Here is a 17,266-nt window from a genome sequence, read left to right as displayed (position 1 = left end):
AAGAAGAAGAAGAAGAAGAAGAAGCTTCTGTTCTGATGAGTTCTACTGGATGTATTGATTCTTTGCTCAGATTTCCTAACCCTTATTGGCTATTAGAATAAGAGAGATGAACCTAGGCAGAGTTTCTGTTGGAGTTCAGCTCTTCCATTGATCAGTTAACCAACTCTGCATACTAAGTAGATCTTACAAATCCAGATGAACAACGGCAATAACTAAAAGGTTGCAATTTACTTCTGACACTCTATTAACAGTGAGTTGGAGAGCTCGGCATCATGTACCAAGATTTGTTGAACTAAGGTTTAGCTTAACTAAAATAAACCTCCTGCAGGGAAAACAAATAACAACAACTAGAAATTGGCCCAAAGAAAAAATACATCAGGGTGAGTTTGCTGTAATAGTTTGGTCACTATGCAGCATTAGGATTTTCATTGTAAGCTATGATGCAACAAACCAGTGAAAATGCCTCCTAGTCATTCTAAAAGTGTCTCTTCCCAACAAATGAACCAGCCATTGTTGATTAATTTGTCCTTTGTGTATGAGTTTAATCTTCATAGAAGCCTTTTATTGAAAGCAAGGTTATTATAAATCGCATTAAACTAAACTAAACTATTATTTTGGGCTGCAAAAATCTAGCCCACCTATAGGTGGCAGAAGAGTTAGATTATTCCATTTCTCTCTGCTGCCATCTAGGGTACATTGGGATTATTGATGCCTTACTATTGCATTTATTAATAATACATAACCATTCCGACTAATTGTTCCCTGTGGCAACATTGACTTTTACCAAGAACTCAATACGGTTGATGAATTAAATAAAAGCATATACTGAAGCCAAACACTGCCCAATAATTAAAACCACTTTGTCTGTTTTCAATAAGCATTTTCACCCCGCTGACTACTCAGGAATGCTATTTATTCACCGTCTTAACAGCTCTTTCACCACCGGATTTTGCTGAAGAGAGAGCGGGGTGGGCTTCTGGAAGCATTTCTTGTTAGTAACTTGTTGCTGGGACATTAAAAGCTACTCAGTGGCATTTGAACATGTATTGTCCGCTCCTGGGAATCACGCTGTTTTTTGGTACATTGAGAACAGACGTCCTCGTTTCGGGGTCCTAAGGAAGCAGCTTGAGAATTTTCTGGAGAATTGAGGCCCTGTCTGTATACCGCACGCGGAGAAGAAAACAGTATTAACAAGCTTTTTCTGACAGGCGAGGTCTCTGTAAAGGGACACTCGGTGCTTGTCTGAAGTCGTTGAACAAAGAGAATTGGTACATAAAGTCAAAATCTGGTGGGGTCCTTTGGCACTAATGGCTCAGTCACTGAGCTATTGTCGGTGACAGTGATCAGTGACAGCTGATCCGCAGTTAACAGCACTTCATTCTTGCCATTAGAAAAGGAACTGGGCAAGTGGGATCAACCACAAGACGACACCATGGAAAACTCACATTCAGAGTTCCAGTCCTGCCCTAATCATTCTCTTTCACTTCAGTCCGTCCATTTGCATTTTCTCTTCAAAAGCTGTGTTCCTGTGACACATTTATCCATGATTGAAGTAACCATGGACTACTTAACTCAGTTTTCTGGATTCACACAGCACACCAGTCAGGAAATAGAAACTACCAGAAATAATAGAACTTTCTTTCTTTCGTAAATGTCTGCTTCCTTTTGGCTGGTGAATTAAGTCCGTTTATATTGATTGAGATAATTTTTAGCTCTCTTTCCATCCCTATTTATTTATCTGTTCATTGTTTCCTATTCAATAGGAATGTATAGAACTAAATAAAGAGTGAACTATAATGTCCTATATACAAATATGTAAATATATGAACATAGATATAGATACGAATAGAGAAAGATAAGAGAAATAGAAAAATAACCCACCGACGTAGTAACTTTAAGAGTCAGTCATGGGACTGAATTGATGTTTGTTTGTTCTGTATGTTGTCTTAATGTATTTATGTTTGTTTGTATATTTTTTATTAATAAAAACTTTTAAAATAAAAAAAAGAACTTTCTTTCTTCCTTCCTTCCTTCTTTCCTTCCTTCCTTCTTTCCCCGAGGGCAGATAGCTGGCTTTCATGGCTAAGGTGGGACTAGAACTCACAGTTCTCCCACTTTCTAGTCTGGTGCCTTAACCACTAAACCAGGGATCAGCAACCCGTGGCTCTGGAGCCACATGTGGCTCTTTCATCTCTCTCTGCTGCAGCTCCCTGTCGCTGGGTCGCTGACCCTGTCGCAGGGTCGCTGACCCTGTGGTCAGCACCACAATTTTGAGAGGAGCTTCCAGTTAGGGAGTGTTTGTTTGTTTGTTTGTTTGATTAGATTTATATACCACCCCACTCCCGAAGGACTCAGGGTGGTGAACAGGCACAAAATAAAATACATAAATACAAAATTTAAAAGCAGAAATAAAACCAGATTAAACAATTTAGCCCGAGACAAATTTAAAACATCCCAATAATTTAAAAACAGATTTAAAATTTTCGATTTAAAGAAAAGGGGGGGAAAGGTTAGGCCAGGCCACCTTGCTGGAATAGGAAGGTCTTAAGAGCGCGGCGGAAAGTGCGCAGATCCGGGATCCTCCGTATCTCTGGGGGGGAGTTCGTTCCAGATAGTGGGTGCCCCCACAGAGAAGGCCCTCCCGCTGGGGGCCGCCAGTCGACACTGTTTGTCCGACGGCACCCGGAGGAGCCCCTCTCTATGAGAACGTACCGGCCGGTGGGAGGCTATTTGTGGTAGTAGGTGGTCCCGTAAGTGGGGAAGCATGGCATGCCAGGAGGAGACTCTATGGCAAGGGGAGGGTTTTCCGGTCGTCTCCACAAGTGAAAGGGCTTTTGGTTGGGACAGGTAGAGGAAAAAGGACACTGCATTAGGAAGAGACTCTATGGTGGGGGAATCGGGCTTCCGGTCGGCTCCAGAATTGAACGGGGACTTCCGGTTAGGACTTTTGTGGCTCTTTGAGGGTTTAAGGTTGCCGAACCCTGCAGTAAACCAATCCCTCTCCCTCTCCCTCCCATCCCCTCTCTCTTTTATACTAAAGAGAGCTAAGCTAGTACAATATTAAGTTTCTTTCTGACCCCTTCTTGCTTTCCTGGTCTGAGCTCATGTTTTCCTAAGGATTCTGCATTTCTTCTCAGAGGTCTTCTGTGCATCTTCTGCAGAATCCCAAACAAATTTTGTAGCTTAGAACTTGCATAGTACACTGTGTGAAAATTCATCTGGGTATGTAAGGGGCACAATGGCTCAGTGGTTAAAGACGTTGAACTTCTTAGTTGGAAAGATGACATCCCGGATTCGAGACCCAAGCACCACATAATGGGGTGAGTTCCTGGTGCTTGCACCAGCACCTGTCCAGTTAAGAGCTCGAAAGCATGCAAATGCAAGTAGATCAATAGGTACCACTTCAATGGGAATGTAATACAGTCTGTGTATTTTGGCATATAGCCATGCTAGCCACAAGATCATGGAAATGTTTTTGGACAATGCTGACTCCCACATCTAAGAAATTAGGATGACTCCTGCACCCTGGAGATGGACATTAATGGGCAGGGAAAGCTTTACCTTTAGCAATAGCACTTAGACTTATACACCGCTTTACAGTGCTTTACAGCCCCTCTCTAAGCGGTTTTCAGAGTCAGCATATTGCCCCCGACAATCTGGGTCCTCATTTTACCCACCTCGGAAGGATGGGAGGCTGAGTCAACCGTGAGTTGGTCAGGATTGAACTCCAGGCTGTGGGCAGAGTTTGCCTGCCATACTGCATTCTAACCATTGTGAAGGAAAGGGAGGGAGGGAGGGAGGGAGGGAGGGAGGGAGGGAGGGAGGAAAATAGTCATAGCATTTAAACTTCTATACCGCTTCACAGTGCTTTTACAGTCCCTCTCTAAGCAGTTTACAGAGTTTACTATCGCCCCCCAACAATCTGGGTCCTCATTTGAGTCAACCTTGAGCCTGGTGAGATTTGAACTGCCAAATTGCAGGCAGCCAGCAGTCAGCAGAAGTAGCCTGCAGTTTTGCACTCTAACCACTGTGCCACCATAGTCCTTCCTTCCTTCCTTCCTTCCTTCCTTCCTTCCTTCCTTCCTTCCTTCCTTCCTTCCTTCCTTCCTTCCTCTTTCTCCCTTCCTTCTTTAGCAATAGCACTTATATACCACTTCACAGTGCTTTACAGCCCCCTCTAAGCGGCTTACAGAGTCAATCTATTGCCCCCCAACAATCTGGGTCCTCATTTTACCCACCTCGGAAGGATGGGAGGCTGAGTCAACCTTGAGCCTGGTGAGATTCGAACTGCCAAATTGCAGTCAGCCGGCAGTCAGCAGAAGTAGCCTGCAGTACTGCGCTCTCACCACTGTGCCACTATGGCTCAGTTTGAAGCTCAGACCTTGAACCCACGTGCTGATGATCAGTGAATTTCAGAGGAGTCCAAGACTTTATTACTTTACAAAGCACCTTCTCTGCCGAAGCAGCAACAGGCAACATTGCTTTGAGTTATCATCATCAACGTGAAGATTCTGAAGCTGAAAGAGAATCAGATCAGAAACCCTGAGCATCAGTGGGGAGAAAAGAAATAGAGCGATGCAAAGCTTTAGACAGGTTTATGCAATATTGTCTCCTTCCCTTGTCCGCACCTCACAAATTAATTGTATTCCTTTTGTCGTCCCGTTCGTTGAACTTGCTTTTCTCTTCTTTTCACTCCCTTCCTTTCCTTTCCTTTCTGTCTCCCAAGTCCTTAGTCGTTTGCATTTTTTAATATACAGAGTGTAAACTCCAAAGCTCTAGTAGAAATTGGTTTAGCAATCTGCCCAAGAAGTCAAGGGAAAATTGAATGCTGAATAAGGGGGAAGTAGCAGTTGCAAGGAAGCGGGGAGAGAGCGAGAGAGAGAAAAGAAAGCATTTTTTTCCCCAGAACATGGAGTCTCTAAGGAAATATTTTTCCTTCTGGCTTTGAGTTGGACATTGTCAACATTTGAATGAGATTTGACATTGTTTCTTCTTCCCCTTGGGATTGGATCATTGAGGAAAGAAAGAACATTTAGGAGGAAGGGGGGAAAAATGGAGGACAATTTCCCATTGAATGTCCCAAGGAGCTTTTTCAAGAGGCAACTGGGCTTTGTTTTTCCTTGAAGACTTTTTGCTTCTCATCCAAGAAGCTTCTTCAGTTCTGACTGAAATCATGGTGAATGGAAGGATTTATATCCTTTTGGTCCTTAGCACTCTTTCTGAAGCCATTTGGAGGTTTATCTATGCCCTCAGGGTCACCTGAATAGTGCAAATGTGCGTGGAACCTTCTTGGAATTACTGAAATGATCTGTGGTTTTCCAGAAAAAACAAAGAAAGTCCAGTGGCTCTTGAAAAAGCACAATGACGTGGATGACTGAAAATCTCCATGTATATTACCAGGGGTGGGCTTCAAGAATTTTATCAAGTACTTTCTCTAGGTGAAAATTGATACTTTAAAACTCTATATGTATTATATTACTCTCTGCAATTCTATCCATATTATTATATTTTTTTTCTGTATTTTTTTTAATAATTTTCAATAAAAATTTATAAAAAGAAAAGAATTTTATCAAGGGGTTCTCTGCCCAATTGCTGGGTGGGTGTTGGCCATGGTGGGTGTGGCCTAGTTGGTCTCCTGCACCACGGTGGGGGGGGGCATTTTTGCCCTCCCCAGGCTCCGGAGGCTTTGTTCGAGCCTCTGGGAGGGTGAAAACGGCCTCCCCAGGCTTCAGAGGCCATTTCTGGCCTTCCCGAACTTCCGGTAGGCCTGTTTTTCATCCTCCCTGAGCCTCCGTGCATGTCCTGCACTTACCTGTATCCAAAATGGGCTGCGTGGGGACTCCTGAGAAGGGTGGGAAGGGTTGGGAGGGGCCAGCCAGGAGTGGGATTTGGGAGTTGTCCGAACTGCACAGAATCTTACCTAGAGGTTCTCCTGAACCCTTGTGAACCCCCTGCAGTCCACCCCTGGATATTATCATTGAATGCTTGACAAGACAGCAACACACACATACATACCAGGGGTGGGTTCTACTTAATCTTTACTACCGGTTTGCAACGGGGCCGCACACTCTTCTGTGCAAGCGCAGAAGCTTCTGCACATGCGCAGAAGCATTTTGATGATGTCAGGGTCGGTGGGAGGAGCCTCCCGCCGGTTTTACTACCGGTTCTATAGAACCGGTGAGAACCGGGGGCAACCCACCACTGATACATAAACAAACACACAGAGGAATGGATGTGAATAGGCATTTCTGAAGTATCTATTTCGGGATTGCAGTGATATGCATTGTGAAATTTGCTTATTGAACAGGTTTGACCAATTCTCATACAATTCCAACCATTCCATTTTTGTTTAAAATCTTCCCCACCCCCCACCTCCTTTATTTGACACCAACAATGGCATTAAACACTTCAGGCTGATTTTAGTGGGAATGAATAGGATATAAATATGATAAGTAGCAGGCAATGGTATGCTTGTATTTACCAGGCAATGTTTGTATAAATGGATTTTAGATTTACTGTTGTATCCTTGTTTGAATGGTTGATTGTACTATGAGTGCTGAGTACACAGAAGTTTGAAAATTCTTCCAGACAAATTATAACTGAGGAATGGGTTCACAGTAAGACAAATTCCATTCCTAACTCATGAAACGCATCTCTGATGTACTTTAGCAGCGAAGTCCTCACATGAAGCTGGGCTCCTGCTAAAGGTATTTATGAAATTTTCTTGAAAGTATAAGAGGCGTGGTTTGTGGGGTCCTTGGTGCTCTCTGAGCTTGGTCATTTTCTTGCAAACATTTCATTACCAAATCAGGTAACAACATCAGTGCCAGAGGGGAGTGGGTTAATGAAACATCTGCAAGAAAACAACCAAGCTCAAAGAGTACCAAAGCAGTGGTGAATTGCCACCGGTTCTCCCCGGTTCTAGCGAACCGGTAGTGGAAATTTTGAGTAGTTCGGAGAACCGGTAAATACCACCCCCAATCTATTCACTGCCTTCCTGAGTCCCAACTGATCGGCTAGAAGGAAAAAATCAGGGCTCACTTGACAAAGAAGAGAGAAAAAAACCAAGACACCTTAGCTTTAAATTAAGAAGCCAAGAAGCCTCCCAACGGATCGGCTAGAACTGATCTGCGGCCAAGCTTCCTGAAAGCAGGTTCCGATGCTCTCAGTGGTGGCAGAATGGCAAAAAACTGTTTAAACTCTTGCCGCAGCGCTTCAAAGGGCCGCCTTACAGCTGATCAGCAGTAAAAGCCAGTGTGGTGGTAGACCAGTGCGCTCCAAAAACAAATGGGTAGACTGGTATGGCTCTACAAGCAATTAAAAGACTGGTAGACCAGTACCTCTGCTAAATCCTAAAGAATTATTTGTCACATGACCATCAAACCACGCCCACAAAATAAGCCACGCCCACAGAACCGGTAGTAAAAAGTTTTAGAACCCACCCCTGTACTGAAGAGCCCACAATGAAATATGTTTGTTTTTCTTTTTAAAAAAAGATCTCTATGTGATATTATTAATACAATGATGGAATAACAACAGCAGGCAGAAGTTGCAAATTTGAGCAGTACCATCAGAAACATGGTACTTCAAGAGGAACCTCCCAACGGTCTGCCCACCTTCCCATTTGTAGTCAGAGAAGAAATAAAGGAATGTGAACCTGGTCCATTTCAGTGCTTTGCTTCTGAGATTAGAGGAGATGTACTTTGCCATAGAATTTAAGGACAAAAATGCCAAGGAATTTCTAGAAGCCTGGCACTCTGACAAATCAGCCATCAATATACAGGTAGACATTAACATCTATAGACAATGCAAAAGGGACAATCAATCAGCCCAAAAGAAAACAAAAAGACTCCAGCATTTCTCCGTTAGCAATCAGCACCCACATCAGCATAGGTCAGGAGTCTGCAACCTTAAGCACTCAAAGAGCCATTTGGACCCGTTTCCCACAGAAAACAAAACACCGGGAGCCACAAAACCTGGGTGGGTGTGGCCAACTCAATGTCACTCACTTCCACCAGTCACATGACCCCCTCCCCCCAGCCATGCCAACCCAGCTGGTCATTAGGGCAGAGAACCAGTTGTTAAAAAACACCGGGAACCACAAAACCCTTTTGACACATCTCTCTCTCCCCTCCCTCCCTCCCCCTCTCTCTCCCCCTCTCTCTGTATCTCTCTGTCTCTGCCCTGGCTGCTTCTCCCCTCACCCTTATCTTCTCAGGCCAGGCGAGGAGTGACTGGGAGGGGAGGGCGAGGGGCGGGGCCAGCCAGTGGTGGGATCACTCGACAGGGAGCCACAGCAGAGGGCCCAAAGAGCCGCATGTGGCTCCAGAGCCACAGGTTGCTGACCCCTAGTATAGGTTAACTCCAGGGTTCACTTCAGACCAACAATCAAGTAAACAAATACCCCAATCAAGAAACTGCCAAAGAGCCTCATCAGTAAATAGTCCAACCAAAGAATCTCTAAAGACCATCCCTACCAAAACTGACAGGGCAAGCCACCAGAATATAAACTGACAGCAAACAGCACTCCTTACTAGTACTGATGATGTTACCTAGTTGGGTAAGAAAATGTCTGCAAGAAAACAAGCAAGCACAGAGAGCACCAAGGACCTCACAGTCCCCCTCCTCCTCTTCCCCTCTATAAACTCCACTCCCTTCTAGCACTGATGATGTTAACTTGTTGTTAGTTGTGAAGTCATGTCTGACCCATCACAATCCATGGACAACATTCCTCCAGGCCTTCCTGTCCGCTACCATCCTCTGGAGTCCATTGAAGCTCACGCCTACTGCATCAGTGACTCCATCCAGCCACCTCGTTCTCTGTCGTCTCCTTCTTCTTTTGCCCTCAATCGTTCCCAGCATGAGGCTCTTCTCCAGTGAGTCCTTCCTTCTCATTAGGTGGTCAAAGTATTTGAGTTTCCTCTTCAGGATCTGGCCTTCTAAAGAGCAGTCAGGGTTGATCTCCTCTAGGACTGACCGTTTTGTTCGCCTTGCAGTCCAAGGGACTCGCAGGAGTCTTCTCCAGCACCAGAGCTCGAAGGCCTCAATTCTTTGGCGCTCAGCCTTTCTTATGGTCCAACTTTCACAGCCATACTGTTGTGACCTAGGCCCAAGTAGTTATTACCAGACACAATCAGTCCTAAACAAACATATTTTATTAGAACAGCTGAGAATTACTTTATTCTCAGCTTAGTCCAAATTAAGTCCAAAACAAATTCTTGATAAACAGTCCTTCAGCCTTATCACCACCCTTTGTCTACTTCGGCACCCTGCCAAAGGCTTTTCTTGGCAAAAGTTCAGAAGCAAGAGATGCTGACAAGAAACAAATGTAACAACGTTGCTTTCCTACAAAGATCCCAAGAGCCGTTGCTGCTCTTTTAAACCTTCTGGGAGGGGCCAATCATCTCCTGGCCTTACTCCCAAGTCGTCCTTTTTGCTTTAGCTGCTCTTGCCTTCTGGCAGCTCTTCACATGTGTGCACTAGGAACAGGCTCCTCCTGTTCTTCTGCCTCTCTGCTATCTGCCTCTGGAGGCTCCAGAGTCCGTGCATCGCTCCCAGATGGCCCTGACCCCATCTCTGCCTCCGACTCAGAGCCCTCCCCTGACTCCAGGACTGGCCCATTGTCCTCCCCAGCCTCCTCACTGTCCGACTCCACTGCCAACTCCCCAGGCTACTGGCAGACCACAACACATACATTGCAACTGGGAAAACCATAGCCTTGACTATACGCACTTTTGTTGGCAGCAATGAAATGTCCGCAAGAAAATGACCAAGCTCAGAGAGCACTAAGGACCCCAACATCGTTGTTGTTGTTCTCCTCCTCCTCCTCCTCCCACACTTCACTCCCTTCTAGCATTGATGATGTTACCTAGTTAGGGTAATGAAAGGTCTACAAGGAAACAAACAAGCTCAGAGAGCACTAAGGATGCCATCTTGCAAAACACTGGAGGTGAATCCAGTCCTTCTCAATGAGCAGTTTCATTTCAAGGGAGTGTTTTGCCCATGTACAGAGCACCATTGTGTTCTATCCCTGTCCCACACATGCACCCCCACAGATGGCCCGGAGTTAATAAGCCACACGACAAAGTCTTTGAAGATAAAGCTGGCAGCAACCCAGTGGCTAGCTGCCAATTCAGACTTTACTCACACAAAACAAAGATTAGACTGCAAGCATTCCGATAAAGCAGGCAAAGTTTCAGCAATACAAAGATTAGTCCAAATGCAGTCCGACAAGGCAGGCAGAAGTCCAGTAATGCAGAGATCATGGATTATTTCTAGTTTTTGCTCGTCACAAACTGAACCGGCCACCACACCCACATTTATACCCTGTGGGGTGTGGTCCAGTGACTCAGCTAATCTCTGGCATGCCTTCCCCTCTGCTGCGCACGCTTCTCCCTGCGCCACTGTCGAGGATCCAGCCAGCACTTATCTCCTTCGTTGCTGTCCACCTGTGGCTGCGGGGACGTGCTTGGCTCTGGCCCTATCTTTTGGCCTTCATTGTCCTCTGGAGGCATTGCCAGAGAGGAGGGTCCTGGAGAGGGAGGCCTTGCCAACTCCTCTCCTTCACTCTCAGAGTCTGTATCTGTCGATAGCCCAGGCTCAGGCAATGGAGCCACAACACATTGAAGGGTTAGAGGAATGAATGAAACATATAAAGTAAATGTTTTATTTCACACATCTGCTTTGCAGGAGAAATTCCCCATCAAAACTTTCCATCACTTTTAAAAAACCAATGACTATAGTAGATATAATCTACTAGAAGGAAAACATGAAAAGAAGAGCAGTATAGAGTATTTTATTGTAGGGACATCTTTAACAATTGATGCTGACCATTTTCTGTATTATTCATGGCACTGCAGTCACATTATTATTCAGTTTGAAATACCTGTAGAGTTTAGCAATTTAGTGATTTTATGTACCAATGTAGCAATTCATATTTAGCCACTTTTAGCAGTTTTATCTAATAGTATTTCCGTTGCCTAGATTTATGTGTTGCATTCATGGTTGGTTTTGAAAATCCTATTTACATTTACAATCTTAATGGTATTGCATTATGTTTTTACATTTGTACTAGTACTTTAAACCTTGGTTATTTTTATAGTACGTAGGTTCAACTATTGGCATAATGGTAGCACTTAGCTTTTAATGCTTAGTATAATTTTCACTGGTCAGTGGCCCAAATGAAGGATTGATGGACTTACTTTCAGCAGGTAGTAGCAGCAACGTGGATGTAGTGAATGCCTGTAAAATTCAGAATTTCATAAGGAAGATCTCAAAAACAGATAAGAGTTGGATTGGAAATAGGAGTGAGTTCTCCTTACAGAATTAGGAGTTTGATTAAATGCGCCAAAGAGAAGAGCTTCAGGCTGCAGTGAAGTTAGGCAATGGAGTTCAGGAATTCATACATACACGTTCAAGAAAAAATTGTGCAGAAACAAGAGAAAAAAAATAGAGAGAGAAAAGGAATAAAACCAGTGGTGGGAATCAGCCAGTTCGCACCACTTCAGGAGAACCGGTTGTTAACTTTCTGAGCAGTTTGGCAAACTGGTTGTTAGAAGAAATCATTAGGGCAGAGGACCAGTTGTTAAATTACTTGAATCCCACCACTGAATAAAACCACACGGTAGTATTTGTCTTTGGTGCTAAGCAATAGAGGAATGTGTACACCGCCATGCCAGTTTTAACAGAGCATTTAACATGAAGTCAGTTTACTTAGCAACGAAAATAAATAAATAAACAAATAAGGTAGTATATACAGTCCAAATTTCTCAGTCATTCTGTAAGCAACATCCCCAGCAAATAATACTTGGTCAAATATAAACACACACACACATACACGTATTAATATTATAGGCACTCTGTATGGGTTGCATAAGGCACAGAGAATAACAGCACTTCCCATCTTGCATTATTTCGGGTGAAGGATGCTATCATGAAAATGTTCAACATCCACTCCATTATCCTTTGGTTAAATGTGGAGCACAATAATTCAAAAGAACAGAGCCTCTTCAAAGGTTCCACTACAAAGTTAATATGCCAGAGCCAAATATACATTCCATTCCATTCCATTCCATTCCATTCCATTCCATTCCATTCCATTCCATTCTGGGGTGGGATTCACTTACCTTCCTTACCGGTTCGCAAATGTGAGCACACGTGCGGCCTTCCGTGCATGCTTTTTGCTCATGCATTACATCTGGGTGAGTGGACAGAGCCTCCCACAGTCATCACTACCAGTTTGACCGAACTGGACCAAACCGGCTGAATCCCACCTGTGATTTTCCATTCCATTCCATTCCATTCCATTCCGGGGTGGGATTCACTTACCTTCCCTACCAGTTCGCAAATGTGAGCACACGTGCGGCCTTCCGTGCATGCTCTTTGCTCATACATTACATCTGGGAGGGTGGGCGGAGCCTCCCACAGTCATCACTATTAGTTTGACTGAACTGGACCGAACTGGCTGAATCCCATCTCTGATTTTCCATTCCATTCCATTCCATTCCATTCACTATTCTATTCTATTCTATTCTATTCTATTCTATTCTATTCTATTCTATTCTATTCTATTCTATTCCCAAAACAAACAAAAGCCATCCTTCTGTCCAGAAGAGAAGTGGTATCTCAGATAACCACATTAAATGATCCAATACTGACTTTCAGCATTTAGCTGAACCCCTCTATTTCTTCCCTATAGTTTTCTCCCCCCTTGGTCACCTCCTAAGGTAAGTCAAGAATTCCATACCCCTCTTAGGAGTCCCTGGGACAAAGCTGGGAGGGGGCGGGAATGTTTCTTTCCCATCCGTTCGAAGAGGAATTTGAAATAATTTTTTGGTACTGAAAATAAAGATGAACAGTTTGATGAGGCCATCCCAAGCCATCAGGGAAAAGCAGTCTGTTCTTCATCTTCTCCTTCTTTTGAACCTGGGACATGTAAGACTTTGGCAACTTTGACAAAAGAATCAATCTGCTCAGAAATGTATAAACGGATAGAAGATGTTTGCTGAAAATGGGGCAATGACAGTTTATTGACTTTTCAGCTGCTGTTTTAATTACAGATTTCAGATGAAGTCAGCAACTGTGAAAGATGTCAGATGCAGGATGTTTGAGATTAATGCCTCCATCCAGAGGGGTTAATAGCAGTATTTGAAAAATAAACTCCAATCCCTGTGTACTCCTAATATACTTCTCAGCTCTGAGGAAAATTAAACCATTGTTTGGCCTCAGAACAGTTCAGTTCTTAGAGTAAGTTCATATATCATGCCAAAGCTTAATGCACTTTTGTCTGCTGTTCCTCAGATCATGATATGAATTTACCAGTGGTGGGTTGCTCCCGGTTCGCACCGGTTCTATAGAACTGGTAGTAAAACCGACGGGAGGCTCCGCCCATCGACCCTGATGTCATCAGAATGTCAGATTTCGATGCTATCTCAAAATAAATGAATTTCCAAACTGCCAATCTTTAAGAAAATTTTCTCTTTATTCGAGTACAGCAACCGGATCATGGCTCGTGCAGTCAGGACTGACCTTTGCCCCCCAATCCCTCCCTTTCCAATCCCCAATTCTCTGCTTCTCATTGGCTATCTTCCAAGTCACTCTCCTGACTTCTTTTCTCGTCAGATCACAGGAATGTTTCCCTCCCTCTTCATTTCCAAAGAGACCGAGCTTCAAAGGGATTTAGCAGGCAAAAGTTCAGGCTTTATCTCCCTTTTCTATGTCAGCACTGAGACGCTGACACAGAATGCTTCTGTGCATATGCAGAAGAGCGTGCGCATGCGCGAGTGAAACAAGCATGTGCATATGGCCCCGTTGTGAACCGGTAGTAAAGGTAAGTAGAACCCATCCCTGGAACTTACTTATAGTGGTTTATAAATCCGGGCTTTTAGATTAAGCGGGATGTGAAAATCAGGGCACTATGATTTGTCCAAAAACCATGGTTAAAGTAAATCATAGTAATGTAAACCTTGTACAAGTTTTTTTCCCCTACAAATGTAAACCAGGTTAAAATCCAAGAGATTGAATTCTAGTCCTGCCTTAGGCATGAAAGCCCCTGGATAACTTTGGGCTAGTCATCAAGAGACTTTGAATTATAGTCCCACCTTAGGCCTGAAACAGGGGTGGGTTCTACTTACCTTTACTACCAGTTCACAACGGGATCATGCGTGCGCACTCGCTTCGTTCGTGCACGTGCCTTGCTTTTGCACATGCACAGAAGCTTCTGTGCATGCGCAGATCGCCAATGACAACATCCTGGGTGGTGGTCGGGGCCTCCCGCCAGTTTTACTACTGGTTCTTGTGAACCGGTTTGAACCAGGGGCAACCCACCACTGGCCTGAAAGCTGTCTGAGTGACATTGGGCCAAACACCAGGAGACTGTGAGTTCTAGTCCAGTGGTGGTATTCAGCCGGTTCAGACCGGTTCAGGTGAACCAGTTGTGCCGACCTGCGGTGGGCTACCCACCTGCCCCGGTGCTATGCCATCCTATTTAGCCACATTTTCTAAGCCGCACGCATGCATGCAAGCCATGCGTACAAGCAAAGCACATGGGTGGAAGGCCACTCGCATGCACTCATATTTTCAGTATGTGGCAAACTGGTGGTAAAATTATGTGAAATCCACCTCTGTTCTAGTCCCATGTTAGATATGAAAGCCAATTGGCTGACTTTGAGCCAATCACCAGGAGACTGTGAATTCTAGTCCCACCTTAGGCCTGAAAGCTGGCTGGGTGACATTGGGCCAAGCACAAGGAGACTGTGAGTTCTAGTTCCATGTTAGGTATTTGTATGTAGGTCTTTGGTTATTCGGGTTTTCTCCCGCATAAAATTAGAAGTGCCTTGGCGACGTTTCGACGAAGTCTCATTCGTCATCTTCAGGCTGGTGTTTTCGGCTTCGTGCTTCTAGGAGAAATGTGAGATCGCAGCTGTTTCTTCCTTTTAACTGCCAGTGGAGGTGTGAACTGATTGGGTGGGAGCTTGGCTGTGTTCTGATTGGGTGGAGGTATGTTCTGCTTGGTTGGGGGTTTGGTTGTGCTCGTGTTAGTCTGAGTTGCAGGGGGATTTGAGCTGGTGAGCTGCATTGCTGTTGTTTGGCTTCACGTTCATGGTCGTGCCACATCTTCATGGTGGGTGTCAGTTTGCTTCATGTATGGATTGGAGGGATTTAAAGTGACTAATGATGCAGCTGTGGTCTGGTTTCTGGTTTGTGGTCATGCTTCATTGGTGTGGGTTTGCTTTTTGCGTGGATGTGTGGTGGTGACATCCTGTGTGGTTTTCGTGAGTGTGGGTCTGGTGTCATTCTTTGTGTTAGGGACTCATTTGTCAATGAGGGCGGGTTTCCAAATGGCTGGTAGGCGAGAGGTATCATCTCGTTTATTCATGCTGTGTGGGCGTTTTTCTATCTCGATGGCTTCTCTGATTATTCTGTTGTTAAAGTGTTCAAGAAGATGAATATGACGAATGAGACTTCGTCGAAATGTTGCCAAGACACTTCCAATTTTACGCGGGAGAAAACCCGAATAACCAAAGACCTACATTTATATATATATATACATACATACATACATACATACATACATACATACATATATATATATATATATATATATATATATATATATAACAGTTTTTTTTAAACAAAAAATGAAATTTTTACAATTTTCTTCTTTCCAACATTTCCACATCAGTTTTCATTTCTTATATATCCATTTTCTCCCTTTTTTCTATTTGCTATCTATACATGTGTTTCTAATATTTATTTATACATATGAAAATATCATTGTACTAAATTACAATCATGCATTCTGTGTCCGTTCCCTTTCTACGTATTTGTTACTATATTCAAACTCCTGTTTCTTCCTCATATAATCTTTCCTTGCCCTTTATACCTCTCCTCTAACCATTCATACCATTTATCCCATACCATGTAATTTTCTGTTTCCTCCTTATCTTGTATTTCTTTTGTGGGTTTATTCATCTCTGCACGCTCTAAAACTTTTCTTATTCAGTTTTTTTCTGTTGGTATATTATTATTTTTCCAATTTTGTCCATATATTATTCTCGCTGCTGTTGTGATATGTATAATTAAGTATTGTATTTTTTCCCCGTAATTCTCTGCAAGTATTCCTAACAAAAATAGTTCTGGTTTCATCTCTATTCACTGTTTAGTTATCTCTTCTAAATTTATTATTCTATTCCAATGTTGTTTTACAATGCGGCACGTTCACCACATGTGGTAATATGTTCCCGAATTTTGTTTACATTTCCAACAAGTTGATGGGGTACTGGGGAACATTTTGGCCAGTCTCGCTGGTGGAAGGTGCCATTTATAAAACATTTTATACATGTTTTCCTTGTACGCTAGACATCGTCAATTTATAGTTTTTGTTCCATAATTTCTCCAATTCAATATTATAACCAAAGTTTTTGGCCCAGATTATCATAGTTTCTTTGACTACTTCCTCCTCCATTTTGTATCTCAATAAATAATTATAATTTTTTTTAATCAGTTTATCCTCTGTGCTTAGTAAAATCTTGTCTAATTCTTGTGATCTTTTTGAAACCCATATTGTTCTAAATCCTTCCTGTATCTAGTTTGTATCTGCAAGTATGGCCACCAATCGGTGTCTGTGCCCTGTTCTTTTAGTTCTTGTCTTGTTTTCAGTTCCCCTGGCTGTTTAGTAGATCTTTATATTTTTTTATTTTATTGATGTCCAATACGTTCGGATAAATTAATGCCTCCATCGTTGATAGCTAATCTGGAATTTTATTGTAATGGTTCTTTTTTATTCTTTGCTATACTTGTAGCAGTGCATCTCTAATTAGATGTCTCTGGAAGTACCTATGGAGTCTGTTTTTTCCATCCCATAAGAAGGCATGCCATCCTATCTGTAACTCATGCCCTTCTAATGTCAAAGTCCTTTTATTTTTTAATTTGATCCAATCTTTAATCCAAATGAGTATTGTTGCTTGGTAGTATGTCTCCCAATCTTTGAGCCCGAACCTTCTTCTTTCTCTGCTATCCTGCAATGATTTTATTTTAATCCTAGGTTTTTTCCCTTGCCAAATGCATTTCGCTATTAGTTTGTTTAAACCTTTGAAGAAATTCTTCCCTAATTTTATTGGTGCTACTTGGAAGAGGAACAATATTCATGGTAGAATAAAGAGCCTTGGTGACGCAGCAGATTAAAGTGCTGTTAAGTAACACCAGCTGCCTGCAATTGCTGCAAGTTCGAATCTCACCAGGCTCAAGGTTGACTCAGCCTTCCATC

At 43.2% G+C, this 17,266-nt stretch overlaps 1 long non-coding RNA gene across 1 annotated transcript; it reads left to right on the top strand.

Moving 5' to 3' along the window:
- Positions 1-6,223: 6,223 nt before the first annotated feature.
- LOC117668255 (uncharacterized) lies at positions 6,224-7,661 on the top strand. The gene is made up of 2 exons (XR_004592231.1): positions 6,224-6,307; positions 7,497-7,661. It is a non-coding gene; the product is annotated as an uncharacterized LOC117668255 (long non-coding RNA).
- Positions 7,662-17,266: the final 9,605 nt, after the last annotated feature.

This window comes from Pantherophis guttatus, chromosome 9, assembly GCF_059756535.1.
Source record: "Pantherophis guttatus breed Tessera chromosome 9, ASM5975653v1, whole genome shotgun sequence".
Lineage (NCBI taxonomy): Eukaryota > Metazoa > Chordata > Lepidosauria > Squamata > Colubridae > Pantherophis > Pantherophis guttatus.
This window is presented reverse-complemented; position numbering and strand designations above follow the sequence as displayed.